Source organism: Carcharhinus amblyrhynchos, chromosome 10 (assembly GCF_965287045.1).
Source record: "Carcharhinus amblyrhynchos chromosome 10, sCarAmb.v2.hapA, whole genome shotgun sequence".
NCBI classification, from domain to species: Eukaryota; Metazoa; Chordata; class Chondrichthyes; order Carcharhiniformes; family Carcharhinidae; genus Carcharhinus; species Carcharhinus amblyrhynchos.
Window position 1 is genome coordinate 76,841,357 of NC_137333.1, and position 21,446 is coordinate 76,862,802.

The following is a 21,446-nucleotide window of genomic DNA, read 5'->3' on the forward strand; positions in this document are numbered from 1 at the left end:
AATAGGATACTAGTTGCAAGCTATGAATGATATGTTCGCAAAAGAAAGGAAAGCTGTGGATGCTCTGGAAGCTGTTAGGAATAACTATATGGAAAAAAAACAGAAGTTTTTCTTAGGACAGAATTTAATGCACTCTATGGTGATAAGTTTGTTAGTGGGGGAGCTTTTATCAGGTAAGTAGGGACTCTGACACCTTCCCACAATTGCCTAGATTAATTCAGGGCATGATAGCTCATACACAGCCCACTTAATGCCTGCTTAAGAGCCTCATCCCACTGCTGCTGGTATTAACCCAGCACTGGGCACAGCAAGGAAACTCTGGGGGCTTGTGGACTCCTAGGATGTCTTTCATTCAAAGGCACTCACTGCCTAATCAAGAGATACATCATCAAGATGGGGAAGAGTACAGAGTCAACCCCTTCCCCTGCTGCTGACCCCCATCCCCTGCAACCCCTATCTCCTGCCATCATTTACCTGTGACCTGAAATCACCCTAGGTCTTGGGAGGTGTCATTACTAGCTATGTCTCCTCTCTGGTGCTGCTGCTGTTCAATAGAGCTGCTGCTGTCTGATTGGCCTGCAGCTTTCAGAGTAAAGGACTTCTGTCTCCAGGGTCCTTAGCTCCTGGGGAAGGGCCTGTCACTAGCCTGTCAAATGCCTGAGTAACACATGATGTGGCAGACCTTCCCAAAAGGAGGTACCAAGTCCCCCATCACTTTCATTAGATTCTAGTCTTGGTCTTATATATTCCAAATAGTTGGCATTTTTGAAATACTGATTTTATTTTAACATATAGAAACTCGATTTTTGCCCTCCTCATTTTAATGTATCTTTCTTCCACGAGTGCACCTCAAGGTAAAGAGCTACCTCTTTTTCCTTTTGTCCCATCGAATTTAACAGATTTCCAGCATTGGGCACCATACTTTCAATTGTTCCTTTCCTAAACTCTGGATTTCCATCCCTAACCCTCTTCACCTCATTCTTACTTTAAGATGTCTCTTAAAATCTGTCTCTAAGAAAGAAAGCTGTCAATCAAGTGAAGATTTCGCTTAGACATAGCCATTTCAACCAACTAATGAAGGAGTGGGCTTTCAGCAAAGGCTTGTTGTGCATTTTTGGCATTTGCCAATAGGTGGGTGGGTATATGGGACATGGGTCATCATGGGGGAACCTGAAACCCAGCAGGGTCACTTGAAGTTGGTGCTGAGTTCAGACAGACCCCTTTTCAACTGGAGAGGGGGCCTTATCCCTCAGTGTGCTATTTATAATTTTTTAGTGTTGATGTAAATGCTCAGAAAAGGTAGATAAAGGATATGGAACTGTCAAACTATTTAAATCCCATGTCCTTCAAAGTTTGGGAAAAACAGCCTGTCTCGAAGTTGACAAAAATCTGTGCTTGCTGTTTCAATACATGTTTGTTGTCAGAACTCTAAGTGCTATCGTTATAGTATTGAGTTTAATTGTTAGTGTCACAAGTAGGCTTTCATTAACACCGCAAAGAAGTTACTGTGAAAATCCCCTGGTTGCCTCATTCTGGTGCCTGTTCGTGTAAACTGAGGGAAAATTTAGCATGACCAATGTGCCTAACCATCACATCTTTTGGACCGTGGGAGAAAATCAGAGCACCCGAAAGAAACCCGTGCAAACATGGGAAGAACGTGCAGACTCCGCACAGACAATAACCCAAGCCAGGAATCAAACCCTGGTCCCTGTCACTTTGAGGCAGCAGTGCTAACCACTGTCCATCGATTATTGCTACTTGACAGCGGGGGAGTCTCGTATTTTCAGTTTGATTGGCAGTTCCAAATGTTAAAGGGATTAACTGTCTTTGATGTGGGGTTAAAAATACTAACATTTTATACCAGATTAAGTACTTGAGGGGATTTAAATGTATTGAATAGCCTTTCATCAATGAGATTGCTAGCGAAATGAGGGAGATAATGCTCAGGAGGTATGTGCTCCCTTGTCCCCCACTGGTTCTGCTCTGCTCTGCTCTGCTCTGCTCTCTTCTATTGTGTGCTATCTTGCCTGCAAGAGAGAAGCTGAATTTCATACTGTGTTTGGATGATGTGGATAGGTGTAGGCATGGGGAGACAGCAAGAGATGGATGTGTGCCTGGCAGCATTGGTAAATGCGCGGTGGTGAGGTATAGTACCTGGATGTTAGGCATAGCCCTAAGTGCCAGTGAGTGCTAATGGATGAGTGATGGGAGTTTGGTGGGCATTGAGTAGCGTGAGAGGTTGGTGGATCTTGACCATCCATTTTGACATAATTAGACTTCTTGTGACAATTGCTGCAAGGCCCTTGGGTTAAACTGCCTGCTGCTCCCACTCCTTTTTTTCTGAGGGTGATCATTCAGGGTCTCCTAACCCCCACAGAACCATGGCATCTCCCAATGATGTTTCCAGTGCCACATCTGTCACTGTAGAACCCCCCTGTCTGCCCTGGTGTTGGAATAGTTTATATTGCAGGCATACTTTGTGCAGCTGTAGTAGGTGGTCAGCAAACAATACTGCTGGCACTCCAACTGAGCATAGAGGCCTCTGACAGTGTGGAACTGCAGACAGTAGCACAGGACCCCCTCTGCCTACCCTATATCAAAGAAATGAGGTAAGTCTACCAGACCTGCATCTTGTGCACCACGATCTGCATAAAGCGTGGCTATGCAATTTCAAGCTCACGGAGATTCACTATTAAATTCTGCCCTTTGGGAAGATGAGACAAATTGGACAAGAGCGACAGTGTTTCCTGTGGGGATCCCTCTCATCTTGTGTTTGAAAAGGAGAGTAATGAAGAAATTAAAGAGGCTGGATCCAATGAACTTAAAGTGAAGTATCACAGAAGATGGTTACAACATACTGGTACCCACTCCTTTCCAATTTACAGACCTCAGAGCTCTTGTGAAGATTTCTCAGCCCATCAATTATACAGAAGGCTGCATCTTCCTCCAGTAATTTATGGGGAGGTGTACCATCTGTTCACTAAAGACCCACAGCCACCCTCAGCATTGTTTGTAGCTGTCAAAGTAAAAACTGCCTTGAATTATTTTTACACAGGATTGTTCCTTGTAACCGAGGATGATCTTTGTGACATTAGTCAGGCAGCAGCTCACTGCTGTGTAAAGAAGTCACCGATACCGTATTCATGCAGTCCTCTCGATTCATTTATTTCTCAAAGGAAGTCGCAAATCAAAGAGCAAGCGATCCAGTTCCATATGTTAGCAGCATTCCCACAGCTGCAGGAACCAATTGATTGTACGTGTGTGGCTGTGCATGTCTCTACAGCAACCCCTCAATTCCATTAATAGGTAAGGATCTAATTTAATCAATATATAATGCCAATATCTTTTCCTCTGTGTAAATGCTTGGGAACCTGTCACATGCCTGTCCATAATGCCATCCAGAAGAATCTAGGATCAGTATCAGGATGATTTCCTCATAACAGAGGAAATCCCCTCGTGTCAGCCTTCGGAATTATGAGGAAAGATTGGGCTAATTTGGAGTTTTTTCAACTGTCAAGGAGAGACCTAAGGTGATCTTATAGAGTTAAATATAATAGTAAAGATTAATACAGAATTCTATTTTAAAACAAATGGTGGAAGTGGGACATGGAGACAAAGGTTCATAACTAATAAAAGTTAATTTTAGAACTGATACCTCATCAACCAGAGTCATGGTGGTGCAGACAAACCTGGTGGAATCATTTAAAAAATAATTAAATGGGTGTAATGTGGGATTGTTTGGGAAGAATGAATTAAGATGGATCAAACAGTCTTCCTGATCCAAAAGTGTCTTCTGATCTTCTATTTGTACATTAAATGCAGAGTTAGTACCTGACCTGAGACCGGAGCTTTGGAGAGGCAATTTCACTTAGCTTTCCTTCTGGATGAGCTCAGATTTTGATAACCAGATGTGCAGGTTACAGAAATTGAAGAAATTTAATTTTGGAATGTGGCCAAAACAATTTTGCTCTAATGCTAAACTTGCAGTTTGAATTTGCCATAGTCCATTTTTCTCACACGTTTTTGCACCAGTTGTGTTTATGTCACAATCAACACATTATTCACACTTTTGAAGCTAACAATTTCATCTGATGATTAGGGTAAGTGCCTCTTTTATTATCAGGGAAATTGACTTGCCTATAACCAAAAGCCTAGGACTCACTGCACACAACAAACTAGTGCTTACAAAATTCAAAACATAGGATGTGATCTAGCGGCCAAGTTAGCTGCTAAATTCTGTATTGTCTGCTAAATAGGACAACACGGTGACATAGTAGTTAGCACTGTTGCCTCACAGCATCAGGGACCTGGGTTCAATTCCCAGCATGGGTCACTGTGCGGAGTCTACAAGTTCTCCCCATGACTGTGTGGGTTTCCTTTGGACTGTGGGAGGAAGCCACAGGACCCGAAAGGCTGATTTAGGTATATTGGCCAAGCTAAATTTTCCCTCAGTGTACCTGAACAGGCACCAAAGTGTGGTGACTAGGGGGATTTTCATAGTAACTTCATTGCATTGTTAGTGTAAGCTCACTTGTGACACTATTAAATACGTACTTCAAATCTCGAGTGGCCAAATAGGGGATTTGTGCTGGCAAGAGCTCAGAAGATCCTCTGTGTCTCCCGTTGGTGACATCATCAGGTTCACATCCAGAAATGGCATGAAGCTGATTTCCATACATTTGAATTAATTATATAATTACCCAGTATGAAGTCTTAACTTCTGCCACTCCTCTGGTCACACCACCGTGAATCACTACTGGTTTTCAAAACAAAAACCAGTTAGGATGACCATGCTGGCTGTGTGAAGATGCCTGTAGCCCCTGGGGGTTGAGAGGCATGCCTTGGCAGTACTCCCTGGCACCCTGGCACTGCCTCCAGGAACAATGCCAGGAGGCACTGACGGGGAACTATCCATCTCCATCTGGGGGTGCTTCCCCTTCTGTGTGTGGGGGAGATAGTCCCTTTATCCACCAGGGGCACCTGATAGGCAAAGGCAGTTGTTAAGCTGGTGAGTTTCACACAGCTTTTCTCACCTGATACAACACTGTGTACAACTCTGGGAGGATTGCACCCCCAGTATCCAACATTAGATGTGATTCTGTGACTGGACAGCACTTTTGATTTCATTAAGAATTATACTGAAAACCAGTTTAATATTTTGTTTCCAGTGCGTCTCACTTACACAAGCTAGAAGCCATGCATATCCACACACACACACACACACACACACACACAGCCCTGTTCTTTGCAGACAGAACGAACATGCCATCCATTGTGCCTTTTCCAACTAAAGAAAAACTTGGGGGAACAGCCATTCCCTATGCATTCTCTGTGGCATCCCTTGACAAATAAGTGTCAACCTGCCTGTTTTGAATTTGTAAAGCTCGTCGGTTTACTGTTCTCTGCTGCATTCTTCACGGCAACACCTTTAAAAATCAGAATCTGATTACCAACCAATCAGCACTCTCTTCTCACGCAATATAATTGTTGTTCCATTTATTGTTGGTTTATCTTGTGAACTGTCCTGATGAAAAGCCTCGATAGCATGTCTCTTTTTTCAGCAATATTAAACTTATGATTTATAGATGGATAGGCTGCCTCCTGCAACCTGTGTGGTGGAGGCAGATTTCAATTTAGGATATGTTGTTAAGTTTCAGGGGATGTCTAAAGATTGCCCATTATTGATAGCTTTGGTGCAACAGAAAGAGATATCCTTTGTTTGACGACTAAAAAAATGTACTGTAGAATCTTAGAATCCCTATAATGCAGAAGGAGGCCATTCAACTCATTGAATCTGCACTAAATCTTACACAGGCCCTATCCCCATAATCTCGCATATTTACCCTGCTAATCCCCCTGTCCTTTATATCTTAGGACACTAAATGGCAATTTAGCATGGCCAATCCACCTAACCTGCATATCTTTTGAAGTTTGGGAGGAAACTGGAGCACCCAGAGGAAACCCATGCAGACGCGGGGAGAACATGCAAACTCCACACAGTTATCCAAGGCAGGAATCGAAGCAGGGTCTCTGGCACTGTCAGGCAGAAGTGCTAACCACTGTGCCACCAGGAACTGATATATTCTGTGTTCACTATAAAAGATTGTGATTTTATTATTCACCTACAGCGAACAATAAACAACCCATATTTTCAAGAAAGCTGATGATATTGCAAGGCAGTTGGGTAATCAATCTCCATGCTGTTCTTGATAGGTAACAATAGGAATGGAACACAGTACTTGTACTGTGTAGCAACAGCACCATTGGAAGTTTTCATTTTAAATAAATGCCATAGATTAAGCATTATTATTAAATTCCATATTCATGAACTGACTGACAAAATACATTCTAGTTGTGACATATCAGTTTAGAAAAGTGTAGGTTCCTTCTTGCCAGTATGCTGAGGGTATATAATAAATACTGTCTGTCCAGTGATTGTTTAAACAGTGAAAGTGAGAAACGACAATATTTTGCATATACAGTAACTCATTCACAGCAAAACTGGATGAATAATTCCTTCATTTCATGTCAAATGCTGCTGAGAAGTTTAATGTTTCATTTCATAGTTGATGTTTTGGAGTGTACAATATTTACATATTCCAGGATTTTGGGTAACCATTCATTATTAAGCCATTAAGTTATTGGAAGAAACATTGTAAATACACAAGTAAAATCTTCTGCTTGTTTTGATTGTTGTGCATAGAACTGGCAGTGTGCAATAAGCCATAAATCAAAATATATTGTTGGAAATGTATGCATTTGCAGATGCAGGAATTACAGTCTAATAATAAATGCAATTCAGAGATTAATGGGCAAAGCCTGCTGGCTATAAGGATGAGACTAATTTGCACAGTCTCAGTTCAGTTCCTGGGGCCATGTGGCATAAAACTTGCAATTATTGTCAGTCTCATTTACAGGGATCATAGAATGGCTGCTGTGCAAAGTGGCTAAATGTCACTGATGCAGTTGAGTGTTTCTGTGTAGCATATTGTTAGAGTATAGAATGCTGGAGTGCTATTCTACATTTTACTGTGTTATACTGCTGATTATAATTTAAGGTAGTGACAAACATCCAGAAGGTGAAAGCACAGATGAGGAAAATGGATAACAGTCCTAGATAGTCTGCCAAGTTAAGGGCAGTCAAAATTGTAAATATGAAAGCATGCAAACCACGAGCCGTTTCCTCTCGTCCATATAAGCTGTAATAAAACACTTCCTTCCAAACTTCCTGTACATATTTTATTTCACACTGTTGCCACATGTGATGATACTGTACTATTTTGATATATTTTGTGTTTAAGGTGGAGCTGTTTTGAGAGGCAGTGTTTTGTTTGTTACAAGAGTCGATTTGCATGGGAAACACGCAGCAGATGTTTAGAATGTAGGCTAACAACAGACTTTAGCTAGGCTTGTGCCACTTTGTAGAGTTAATATATCTTTTGTTAAGTTCTCCTGGAATTTTAGACTAGTATATTGTCATGTGAGTTCTGTTTAGTCGATTGATGGGGACAATCATGTGGATAATGGAAGGACCTACATTTGCAGGAAAGAAGCGTGTTTCATTTTCATTTTAAACCAAGAGCAGTTGTTACCTGAAGAAGTGTCTTTTTGTCTCTCTCTCTCTCTGTCCAGAGGCTTACAGAAAACTCCAAGACTCTCAAGCTAAGTCAAAGCAAGTATGTCTATGTTTTGCTAACTAATTTTAAAGAGAGATTTTAAGTTTTTAAGAGGAATATTGCTTGAATTGGAACTCTGTGATAGGTTAGGAGCTAAGAATTGTATCTTGTCATGTTTATATGTTATTCAATTGTTAAAAGTTAAGCTAATTAATTTATTATAGTTAAATTGTGTTATTAAATTTGCTTTGATAAAAGTTTCCTAGTTTGTTAGAATCACACCTGGAGAGAAACATCTTCACACAAAATAGAAAATTATTGGGGTCTATCTCCCAAGTTCACCCTTAGCCCCACCTTCAAGTTACTTCCACCAGGTGTTCCAATTCCCAGGTGTTTTTGGCTGTCCTGGAGGATTTGGAGAATGTCTGTGTTCCCTTATTGTCATCTTGGAAGGCAAACACATTGGTGGAATGGGATAGTTATGGCATTTACAATGATATGAATGTAAAGGTAGTGAAGACCAATCAAAGAAAAACTGATTCAAGAGAGAATCCTCCAAGAGTTCAACGATCAGAACTCCTTCAAAAGGAAGACAACAAACTGAATTTCTCCATTATCTTTTTGCTGCATTACACACTGTAAGGGTACCAGATCAGAAACTTCAAGATATGTTATGAAGCCAGACTAGACCCCAACAATTTTCTATTTTGGCATTTGTGTGAGGATAAGATCTTTTCCTCCAGGTGTGGTTCTACTGAAACACTGGGAAGCTTTTATCAAAAAATATCTTATTTAACACCACAGTTTAACTATTGCAATTGAATTAGCTTAACTCACAATGCGTATGTATGGCAAGATACAAGTCTTAACTGTTAACCTATCACTGAATTCAAGCAATATCCCTCTTATAGACTGTTTAAAATTAGTTAGCAAAACACAGGCATATTTGCTGAGTCTTATGTTACAACCTAGGAGCTTTCAGAAAGGTCTTCTCAGAGAGAGAGTCAAAGCTACTGCTTTCTTCTGACAGCATATACAGAAACATCCTTTGTTTTTTAAAATGAAACTGAAACAGTTTGGTTTGATTTGATTTAATTTATTATTGTCACATGTATTAACATGCAGTGAAAAGTATTGTTTTTTGCGCGCTATACAGACAAAACATACTATTAGTAGAGAAGGAAATGAGAGAGTGCAGAATGTAGAGTTATAGTCATAGCTAGGGTGTAGAGAAAGATCAGCTTAATGCAAGGTAAGTCCATTCAAAAGTCTGACAGCAGCAGGGAAGAAGCTGCTCTTGAGTCGGTTGGTACGTGATCTCAGACTTTTGTATCCTTTTCCTGACGGAAGAAGATGGAAGAGAGAATGTCTGAGGTGCGTGGACTCCTTAATTATGTTGGCTGCTTTGCCAAGGCAGCAGGCAGTGTAGACAGTCAATGGATGGGAGGCTGGTTTGCATGATGGATTGGGCTATATTCACGACCTTTTGTGGTTCCTTGCAATCTTGGGCAGTGCAGGAGCCATACCAAGCTGTGATATAACCAGAAACAGTGCTTTCATGGTGCATCTGTAAAAGTTGGTGAGAGTCGCAGCTGACATGAGAAAGTAGAGGCATTGGTGGGCTTTCTTAACTATAATGTCAGCATGGGGGGGACCTGGACAAATTGTTGGTGATCTGGACACTAAAAACCTGAAGCTCTCGATCCTTTCTACTTTGTCACCGTTGATGTAGACAGGAGCATTTTCTTCTTTACGTTCCTGAAGTCGATGACAATTCCTTCATTTTGTTAACATTAAGGGAGAGATTATTGTTAGCGCACCAGTTCACCAGATTCCCTATCTCATTCCTGTACTCTGTCTCATCATTTTCTGAGATCTGATCCACTACAGTGGTGTCGTCAGCAAACTTGAAAATTGAATTGGAGGGGAATTTGGCCACACAGTCATAGGTGTATAAGGAGTATAGTAGGGGACTAAGAACACATCCTTCTTCCATCAGAGTCATTAAAAGGATGGGTGAAGTTTATACCTTGCAAACTGGTAGTGATAGAATTCACCAGCAGCATTTGCCTGGAATTGTAGTGAAATTACAATGTGGAAATAGGCTATTCAGCCCTATCAGTCCTGTTGGTCTTTATCATTATTATTATTGTTATTATTATTATTACATGAGCAGTAATCATAATATCAATGGGCTGCTGTGTTCCTGTGTCTTTCTTTTTAGTTTGCTTTAAGCAATTATATAACATCTTAAAATACCAAAATGGTCTCTACTTCAGTCACTATTTCCAGTCGGGTATACTGCATCCTCACAACTTTCTGTTCAAGGTTGCTCCCATTTGTGGTATTAAATTTTTGACGTTTAATCTTTGGCTGATAATTCCCTATTCATGATTCAAAAAACTTTTTCAACTCACTCTGTAATCTCTTATTTTAATAAAAGTAATGCCATTTCATTGTATCTTACTTTTTCATTAAAGGCAGCATCCTAGAGAAACTGTGCTGAAATCACTCTATTGCCTCTACATGCTTCTTGGTGTGGGGTCCAAACAACCCTCATGGCTTGTTGGGTCACACAAAGTTGTCTTTGGGTATTCTCAGTACTGGCTCTTTGAAAGAGTTGTCCAATGAATCTCACTCTCTGTTTTCTCTTTAAGGTCCTGCAAATGTTTTCTTTTCAAGAATACTCCAATAGTGACCTTACTAAAGTTTTATATACGTTCAGTCATATATATCCATTAACAGAATTGTGGTCTGAGCATGGAGCATTTGGCAGCTGCAGTGTCCATTGCTGCTGAGGCTCTAATAACAATCTTTTATAAATATCAAAACAGTTGTGGTAGCCTTATCATTTACTGTGCTTTTTGCTGCTCTGTGCAGTTTACTGGATATCCTGAGACACCATCCAGCAATTGAGGCATGCTGGAAATGGTCAAGGCTGCTGCCTCTTTGGACATTGTCATAAGCAGCTCCTTCAGTTGTGCCCAAAAACAAATTCAGGAATTGCTATCAGCACTAAAATGCAAGCAGTGAAAGCAGCAGAACCGCTTAATGGCCCAGCACAAAGGACTGGGAAGATGTTAGAATTTCAAGATGATTTCACTGATACACACTCACTCTTTCTCCAGGAGCAGATAGAAGGAGCACAAGTTTAAATTTTGTATCTCTCAAAATATGTATTGTTACCAAGGCAAAGCTTTGAAGCAACAGGTATGTAACACTTACAAATCATCAACTGGATAATGAACTTAGCAGTCATTCGTTTTAACTGTACTAAGTGATGGGCTAGAATGAGCTAATAGCAAATTAGAAGTGTTAGAATGATCCTATATGATCCATGAAGAATATAGAATTGTGTGAAGGCCACCAGTGACCAGGTGCTCTTGGGGAATCTGATTTTTGAAAAAAATTACAGAGCCTTCTTATTCCCATGAAAAATGAGATGAATATATTTACCTTGCTGAAATGCATCAAGTCACCTGGTTGGTACGTCTGTAGACTGAAGGTTAATTGATACTCTTGTGGCACCAAAGTTCAGGTCTGTGGTAATCTTGACAGGTAGTGATTGAGATGACTGGAGATCAGATTCTAAAAGTCGGCACAACCTCTGTCAGTGGCTCCCTGGTGAAATGGAGCCTGCAAAGGCAGTTTCCTTCAAGCATTCTAAGCATGATGTACCCCTGCCTATTAACACAGCTTCATGAGCTAGGGCTGATGCATGGTTGCTGTGCTGGACTGCAGTTAAGATGTGGTTGCTGTTCAGGTATGTTGCTATGGTGACATGGAACAGATTACTACAATTGGACTGGTTTATACTGAGCATGTGAAGTTTGAATGGCTTCCATTGTGTGAGGTAATTTATCATTGATGTTTCTCCAGTTGATTTATTGTATGCCTTGATGTTGAGAAATTAATGCCATTTTAAAAAACTTATTGCCTTATATTCTACAGTTCTGAAAGCATTGATAATGCAAGTTCACCATTGCAGTAAAACATAAGACATTAAATTTTGTGTTTTTGCTGGATTGAATCAAAATCAACAAAACATTGAGGTGATTTTGATAATCAGCTTTATTGACAATCTTTCTACCTTACTAATGTCACAATTCCTGGCAGACTCTAGGGAAATCAACGGACCTGAATTAAAAAAGCTCAAGGTTAATTGTTATCACAAAAAAAAGCTATAAATATTAATTAAAATATCTTCCTAGGGATAATTCCCTGATTTGGTACTCCTAGCAAGGCATGGTAATCAGAGTTTATCTGTCAGGAATGATTCTGGTTTTGGATTGCGGCAGAGATTGAGCAGTTTCCTGTTGTGTTATGTAAATTATCTTGTTGCCGTGAGCAATTAGCTGGTGGTAAGGTGCAGTATTACAATAAGAAAAATGGAGAGGGGGGTTGGTGTGATGATGGAACATTGTTTGATCACAGACTTCACTAAAACAAGATCTGTGAGTGTTTCATTGAAGAAGATTGTGTCATCATGGAGTAGGCAGAGGATGGGAACAAATTTTTGAGAACAATCCAATTTGAGGACATTCCATAAGTCCTTGCAGTTGACAAAATCAAAGACTTTTATCAGGTCGAAAAGGGGCAACTGCCTTCTATGGAACTCAGTTGTGGACTGTTGAGTGTGGCTATGAGATCTTGACAAGACTGTGTGTGCTGGGGACAGACCTGTGAAAATCAGCTGTTGCCACTCTCATTTGGTTTGTCTGCAAGGCTTTTGAGGCAAGCCATGGCTTCTCAGTATTGAATGACAGAGAGGGAAAAGCCTGTGTAAAAATCCCCTATAGCAGCAAAGCATTTTGTGGCAACATTACTGGAAGTTTTCATATATTAAAAGTCTTTGAGAACTTTTGCCATCAAATGGAGGTTTGGTTTACCTCTGAGTTTACTTAAAGCTAAAATTTTGTGGGGAATGTTTCTAGCAGTATTATTAACTTGAGTCTTTCAGGGTTATTTATTTTTCCTTCTTTTATTTTAATAAATATTTAAATTTACTTTAAAATCTCCACAGGTGGTCTGAAATTTATTTCTCCTGACTTCAGATACCTCCTTATGGCATACAAATTGTAAAATTGTTGTGGAAGCTTGTTCAAGTTCCCTTTTGGGATTTGGGGAGTCTGGCACTTAGCATCTGCTGTATTAACAATACCACTTGGAGGAGTTTCATAAAGACAAGCATGGGAAGTAATTTAGCATTCATATGGTTGAACTGAATCACTAAGACTCGAATGATCAGAACCCCTTTGCAAAAGAGCTTCTACTAATCCTCTAAAAACATAGGAACAGAACTATTCCATTCGGTCACTCGAGCCTGCTGTGCCATCCAGTTAAGCTCGACTGACCTGTGCCTCAATTCCATTTACCTTTACAGGTATGCTTAGTTAATGGAACTGCATCTATATCAGTCGTCAGAGCTCCAGTTATCCTGCCATTTACAATTTTTGGATGAGAGTTCTAGGTTTCTACTACTTTTTATTTATGAAAAAATACTTCCTGATTTTGCTCCTGAATGATCCATATCTAAGTGTAAGATTATATCTCCTTATTCTTGACTCCTGCACCAAACCTCCTTATCTACATTTTTTAAATATCTTGATCAGATCATCCATCGACCTTCAAACTTCAAGCTAAGTGCGTGCAGCTTGTGCTCATCATTTAGCCACAGTTTAAGACATTTCCATATTTAAAGTAAAGTTTATTTATTGGTCACAAACAGGCTTACATTAACACTGCAATGAAGTTTCTCTGAAAATCCCCTAGTCGCCACACTCTGGCATCTGTTCAGGTATACTGAGGGAGAATTTAGTATGGCCAATGTGCCTTACCTGCACATCTTTGGACCATGGGAGGAAATTAGAGCACCCAGAGGAAACACAAGCAGACACAGGGAGAATGTTCAAACATCATACAGACAGTGACTCCAGCCGGAAATTGAACCAGGTCCCTGCGCTGTGAGGCAGCAGCACTAACTACTGGGTCGCCCTGAAGGGGGTGGCCATTTTGGTGGTAGGCCCTTTTTAAAATGGAGTTGGCTACATTGCCAGTCTTACCAAACCATCACTTGCCTCATCCATTGCAGTTGAAATCATTCCTTATGTTTCTCGACACAGACCTTCCCTGACGGATGGATGAAAAATGACACCACCTAACTTTATGGATGAACCCATCCGTGGCCAGAGCAAAGTGACAACAAAAGCCATTGAACATTGCTTCTGTAACTGTATGTCGTCTCTGGTGGTACATTGATTCCGCTTGCTCAATCTGGAGTTGGTGCTTTAAATCCAAACAAAGTATTGATTATATCAACTGGCATTGCAATGTAGAAATCATTAAATCCTCTCAGGCCATATCCTAATGGGTAGCATCAGGGCCACTTCGTTAAACAGTAATTTTTTTTAGAAATCAAGTGATCAATAGGAAAAAATATCAGCCAGCTGTTAATCTTTCTAACAGTTTGATCTTTAAAACAAACACTGCAGCTGCAGTTGATTTCAAACGTGAAGTTTCAAGGCCAATTGATTACTGCTTCTGGCTCTGCTACCGATGCAAAATGTATGACAGTAAGCACAGTGTACTCTTGGATGTAGCATATAATTTGTGCCCACTCAGTAGTTTGAACAAATTTTTGTGTGTTTTTTTTTTCGGAAATAGCTTGTGCTAAATTTGTGCTGAAAAGAAATTTTTGATTTCTTTTAAATACCTGGCAGATGGCCAAGGCTGGGGAAGAAAAGGGGCCAGAATAACGAGCAGCAAGAGAATCTCCAAACTGCAAAGGCAGCAGTCGATGGGTGAAAAGCAAACATGAGGTAGAAAAAGAAGCAAATTTTCCTGCTGCTCTGTCTGGTCGTGGATTTGTAATTAGACGTTTGAGGGCTTGCCTCAGAGAAAAAAAAATTCACACTCCATTGGCAATAACTGACAATTCCTGCCTGAGTTGCCCCCTCCCCCTCCCCACTCCATGACACACACACATACATGCACACACCCACCATGAACATGGACACCTTTTTTTTCACTTTGAGACAGCCTCCCAAGAGATTGCTCAACGTTCAGTCAGGAGTCACCACAATAGGAAGAGGGCTGAGCTGATTTTTTTTCTACTGAATTGTCTTGAAATCACAGTTGATTTATTTTTAGAGTAAGGAAATGACGTACATTTGAAACAAAAATATACTTGCTCTGTTGAGGACAAATGCTTTCCTTTTTACAATGAGAATGCTTCAAATCTGATCAGAAGCCTTCTTGCTAGTATCTGTTTTGAATTACATTTTTGAATTGAATGTGAAATTTTGGAGCAAGCAGTAAAAATATTTATTGTGATTTGGGTAATCACGTGCATGCAGTGAGTCTTTTGCACTTACGTTTTAGGCAGTGGCTCTGTCTGAAACATAAAGGAAACTAAATATATCCAGTGAACGGTGATTATTCTTATAAACATTTATTTATGGAAATGTTTAAAATGTTTTATTCAAGTTGAAGGATGCATTAATTACCCAATTTTTTTGTTTAAACTGGAAAATAAAGCATTTTGCCATAGTCTGTTATCCAGTCAAAAAGAACATGATAATTTCCTCTGATGACTGAGGCAATTACATTGCCTTGATCCTACGCCAAATGTATCGTTATAACTTGACGGCTACCTTTCGAGCAAATTAAAAAGTGCTTTTTTCTTCCAGTTCAGACTCAGACAAAAATAATTCCTAATTTTTTACGCTTATTAAATCAAAATCTTTGGTAACATTCAAAGGGAGCATGGGGAGTGGGGGGGGTTCACATTTTGCACTCATGTTCCTAGTAGGAAAGGCAAATAGAAAGGGCTATATAGAGTATGCGAATAGACTTGCAAATAATGTTTTAATCTCATAGCATCATGTGGTCTAATTTAGTGATTACAGAGGATAATTTAAGACCAGGACTTGGATTTTCAGAATCATATCCAATCTATGCCTTAGCCAAAATGGTGTTAAGATCTTGGATCCGGACATTACACGCCCAGATCCTATTTTCCCCAGTGGGGAGAGCAGCGTGATTCATGCGTGGAAGAAACCTAATCCAACAGGGGTATTTGAACTCTGTGCTGAGTTCAAACAAAACCATTTTTACTGGTGTGAAGTTCGCTACCTGCAGTCTATGACTTAGATTTTTAAAAGTAGACTGGAATTTGCTTAAAAGGTGGATACGGTCTGTGCAACTGTGGAGCTGTCAAGTTTATTAAATCCCCTGTTCTTTAAATTTGAAAAGAAAACAGCCTTTAGTGTCTCTGAATTGAAGAAAATTGGTGCTTGCAGTTTCTATAGCTGTTTGTTGACATAAGCCTCAGAGTTTCATGATGGTATTATAACTGCGTTGTTGCTTCCACAACCTATCATTATCACAGTGGGAGGCTTGAAAATTCAGTTTGATTGACTGACCCAATCGGTTATAAGCTTGCCAGTTATGAATACAAATTTTTTTTATATGAGAGATTAAATACTTAAAATTGTTTGAGTTTATTGATTAGCCTTATTTATATTCATTCAAGGAATACGGACTTCGTTAGCTGCCCATCTCTAATTGCCTTTGAGAAGTTGGTGGTGAGCTGACTTCTTGAATCGCTGCAATCCCTGTGACATAGGTACACTCAGAGTGCTGTTGGGGAGGGAGTGCCAGGACTTTGACCTGGCGACTGTGAAGGAAAGGCAATAATTTCCAAGTCAGGAAGGTGAGTGGCATGGAGGGGAACTTCTAGGTGGTAGTATTCCCAAATATCTGCTATTCATGACCTTTAATAGGCTAGTGATTGTGCATTTTGGAAGGTGCAGTCTAAGGAGCCTTGGTGAGTTCCAGTAGCTCATCTTGTAGATGGCACGCACTGTTGTTAATATGAGTCAGAGGTGGAGGGTGTGAATGTTTGTGGATGGGTTGTCAACCAAATGGGCTGCTTTGGATTATGTCAGGCTTATTGAATGTTGTTAGAATGGCACTCATCCAGGCAAAAGGAAAGTATTCCGTCATACTCCTTACTTATGCCTTTTGGGGCTTCAGGAGGTGAGTTACTTGCCACAGGACTCCTACCCTCTGACCTGTCCTTGAAGCCGCAGCATTTATATGGTTTGTCCGCTTAAGCTTCTGGTCAATGGTAATCCCCAGGATGAATTCAGCAAGGGTTTACTGACGATCAAGAGTAGACTCAAGGAATGGTAACTGGCCAGGTTAGATTTGTTCTGCTTCTTGCATCCAGAACATACCTGTGCAATTTTTCATATTGCCAGGCAAATGCCAGTATCGTAGCTGTGTTGGTACAGCTTGACTGGGAATGGCAAGATCTGGAGCACAAGTCTTCAATCCTATTGCCGGAACATTGTCAGGGCTCTTGGCTGTTACAGTATATGGTTGTTTTTTGATACAGCTGGGAGGGAATCAGATTGGCTGAAGACTGGTATCTGTGGTGCTGGGGACCTCTGGAGAAAGGTAAGATGGTTCGTTTGCTTGGCATAATTGCAAATGCTTCAGCCTAATTGATTGTACTGATGTGCTGGGCTCCCTCCTCAATGAGGATGGGGATATCTGTGAAGCCTTCTCCTCCAGTGAGTTGTTTAATTGTCCACCACCATTCATGGCTGGATGTGGCAGAACTGCAGGTTTTGATCTGATCCGTTGGTTGTGCAATTGCTTAGCTCTGTCTATTACTTGCTGCTTATGCTGTTTGGCACGGAAGTAATCCTGTGTTGTAGCTTCACCAGGTTGACACCTCACTTTTAGGTATGTCTGATGCTGCCCTGGGCATGCCCTTCTTACTCTTCATTGAAACAGGTTTGGACTCCTGGCTTGGTGGTAATGATAGAATGGAGGATGTGCCAGATCAAGAAGTTACAGATTGTGGTTGATTCTGCTGCTGCTGATGGCCCACAGTATCGTGTGCTTGCTACATGCTTTAGTTGCTAATTCTGTCCCTTTTAGCATGCTGTAGTACCACACGACATGATGGAGGGTATCCTCATTGTGAAGACAGGGCTTCCTCTCCATATTGACTGTGTGATGGTCACTCCTTCTGATACTCTCATTGACTGATGCATCTAAGGCAGGCAGGTTGGTGAGGATGAGGTCAAAGTATGTTTTTCCCTCGTATTGGTTCCCTCACCACCTGCTGCTGACCCAGCCAGGCAGTCATGTCCTTTACGACCTGGCCAGCTCAATCTGTGGTGATACTGCTGAGCCACTATTAGTGATGGACATTGAAGTTTCCCACCCAGAGTACATTCTGTGTCTTTGCAACCCTCAGTGCTTCTTCCAAGTGGTGTTCAACATGGAGAAGGACTGATTCTCCAGCTGAGGAGTGGGGTGGTATGTGGTAAGTTTCCTTGATGCCATAAGTCTTCGTGAAGGCTCCCTCTTGTCTCTATACCACAGTGTGGCCACCTTTGCCCTGCTGGTGGGACAAGACATACCCAGGAATGGTGATGTGGTGTCTGGGACTGTATGCAAGATATGATTCCATGAGTATAACTATGACTCACTTGTGTCACAATTATACTCACTATAACTAGCTCTCAATTTTGGCACAAGCCATGTTGCCAAGGAGAATGTTGCAGGTGGGATTTGAACCCAGATTCCCAGAGCATTACTCTGGGCCTCTGTATTACTGATCAGGCAACTATATCACTTTACCACCACCATCAATAAGAGTGTTGTGAATATGTGAAATCTGTCATAGATACTTAGAACTTTATTTTACTTAATCTCAGCAATGCTCTTTCAGTGTTGAAATATGGGTGAATTAACATGGATGATGTAAGGGCAAAGAGTGGTGGTTAAGGGACATGGATTGGCATGAGTGGACACTGAATTGGCATACAGGCTATAGTGCCAAGGGCATGAATAAGGGTCAAGGCTAGCATTAGTCGGCACTATAGTTGGCTTAGGGACCATTAAGGGCCATGGGGTTAGATAGAGGGGTAGGGATTGGTTTGGAAGTTGAAATACCATGGGATTGGGTGGGGCCATGAATTGATGGGGCATGGGGAAAGGGTGAGTCATGTGAGGAGTGAAGGCTTTTGAGACGAACTACTTTCACTACGGGTGTAACAATGCGCCAGAGCACTGAAGCGGGCCTGTGAACCAGCCCGCCATGGCACTCAGCAGTCGCTGCTACTGCCTCCAAACTATTTTCAGAGGTAGTGGGCCAAACTTCAGCATGCAGTCCCAGAACAAGAATGTAACATCCAGGAAGACCTGGAATTTTCCTGACTCTGCACACTTGCCTTGGGAGCAAAAATCCCAGCCCAGGTTTCCTTGAAGAACGCCACTTACAGATTGGCAGAAATCATGGGCAAAAGTCCATGTTTCTTTTGTTTGTCTGGCAATCATTAAAGGCACCTTTCCTGATTGAAACAGATGCTGCATAAAGTGGGTGTGAACATAAGATATTGGAGCAGGAGTAGACGATTTGACCCCTTGAGCCTGCTCTGCCATTCAATATGATTCTGGCTGATCTTATACTTCAGCTCCACTTTCCTCCTTGCTCCACATTCCCCTGATCCACTGATAGATCAAAAAACTGTCTATTCCAGTCAGTAATTGAATCAATGATGGTGAATCTACAACACTCTTAGAGAATTCCAAAGATTAACAACCCTTCATTTCAGAACTATTTCCTTATCCTTAAACTGTGTCCACTTGTTTTAGATTCCCCACCCAGGGGAAATTACCTCTGTGATCACCCTGTTGAGTTCCTTCAGAACCTTGTATGTTTCAGTGAGATCACCACTCATTCTTCTAAACCTCCAAGACTATGGACCCAATTTACTCAACCTCACCACAGGACAGCCCCCTCACACCAGGACCAAACTAATGAACCAGATCAGGAGAGGTCAATTGAGGGGATTACCTTTAACAAAGCATTATAACATCAGGAGTAGCTTTATAATAGTAATATTAGCCGTAAATTGCAAAAAATACACTTAAAAACGCATTAATTCGTGGACCCTGGACTCTGAAACCACCTAGAAAAGTACTGATGCCTTTTTCAGGTCTTAAGATGCCAGATATGCAGCAAGAACTAACTTTTACCTGCTGATGATCCTGTTCCAAAAGTTAGGTGTGGATCATTTAAGTATTTGGGAAGCGCATCTTGTGGCTGTTGAGGTGCAACTGAAGCCTATGTCCCTACATTACTGCTGGAAGCTTGGAATGTATTATGTCACTTTGAAAGTGGAAGCCTGAAGCAGATTGGGCCAAAAAGACAGATAAACAATTATTTTGATTTTTCCAGATGGTGTTGTAGGCTCAACTTCTGCAAAAAATAGGAAAATTTGTAATAGTATTTGATTTCATGGAGTTCTGGAACTGGCTCAATAGACCTAGACCAAAGTCCATAATGATCTGAGCAGTTATGGGTGCCTGGGCCTGTCTGATTCTTCGACTAGTAATTTGGGGTTACCCTGGAATGTTGTCAGAATTCCTTAAAATGCTGCCACAATAGAGGAATGCTGAGCAAAAGAGGTGTTAATTCCCTCACTTCTTCCATTGGAATATACAAATTGGGCAGAAACTTGTTTGTTCCAGATTCTGCCCAAATTGCAACACCCCCAAAACAACTCTACAACTCCACCGAGATTCCACAATGTCCGGGGTCAAAGTTTTCTAGCCTATTGAAAGAATTACGGCAAGCAGTTTGAAATAAAAAAATTAAAACACAAAGGAGAGAATTTTATAATTTTTTGACTAAGTATCAACTCGGGTGAGAAAAGCAGCGTATAGCCCACTGGCTCCACTGCCCAAATTTCCTGCCTTTTTTTTGACACGTTAAAAAAATCCTGGAGACAGGCCCCACAACGCCACACTGGACATAGCTAGAATGCTGCTTAGGCATGACTCCTGGGGCTGTGCTTACCTGTGTGGCCTCGGCAGGTTATCTTTGCCAGGGCCCTGTTTCTCAGGACTTGTTGTAAACCCCACTGATGTGACATCATATTGGTAGGATGGGGAAATCCTATTGTGGGGGGAATGATACAATGGAGAAGTCCATATGTTAATGTATGCTAATGGAGTTTCTGACCTTTCATGGGACGGGGACGAAGGGAAATCCTGCTGGTGTGAAACCCATTTGGGGACTCACGTTGGATTCTTTTCCCAACAACTTTCCTACCTCCTGAAAATGGGAGCAGAGAATGCTGGCCTAAATTCCAACAGAACATCTTCTGGCAGAATCTTTACATCAGCCAAAATGCTCAGTAGACTTTTATCCCACAGTATTATTGTCCAAATTATGACCATTTTCTGCTCTTCAACTGGGAGGATGCAACTATAGATTTTCAATTGTTGAATAAATATATATTTGGTTTGATGTGAGGTGGTGACATTTTCAGGGTTACAGTGCAAAAACTCAAGAATTGTAGCCGTATTTAATTATTTATCCATTGTGGCACCTACTGTATATTTTTGTCAGCACAGCTGCGCTTTAACATTCTTGAGCTGTTTTTACTGGATTCAGAAATGTACTGCGTTGAAAAGAAAAGGCAACTCAGGGAAGCAACCTTGTGCCACAACAAAAATGACTTGAAAGGTAGCTGATGGAATTCGATTTCTTGTACTATAAGTAAATGACAATATCAGTTTGCTAATATTTCATCAAAAATAAAGAATGTTTGTTTGATGTTGCTGTGATCAGAGGTGAGTCAATGATCCATAAATAACCAAGGAATGGTTTCTGTTACTGTATCAGGGTTTACATTAGAGACTTGTTTTACTGGCAGTTAGCCTTTTAGGCTGGGTGTTAGAGCATGAAATTAATCTGTGCCTGTACCTGTGGTGTTAAATTCCACTGGGTGCGTCAGATAT

General features: G+C 40.9%; 1 protein-coding gene across 7 annotated transcripts in view; it reads left to right on the plus strand.

Annotated features, from left to right (window-relative positions):
* The window catches only part of LOC145349086 (microtubule-associated tumor suppressor candidate 2-like), a 453,839-nt gene that overhangs the window by 123,341 nt on the left and 309,052 nt on the right, over nt 1–21,446 (plus strand). Inside the window, exons 2-3 of one of the 7 annotated variants that reach the window (XM_080197411.1) lie at nt 3,177–3,306; nt 17,017–17,078. The exons of 4 other annotated variants lie outside the window; for them this stretch is intronic. The gene's annotated coding sequence lies outside the window, so the exon portion shown is untranslated. Of the gene's footprint in view, nt 1–3,176; nt 3,307–14,335; nt 14,435–17,016; nt 17,079–21,446 lie in introns of all 7 variants that reach the window. 2 more of the 7 variants (XM_080197413.1, XM_080197410.1) reach the window with 2 other exon arrangements.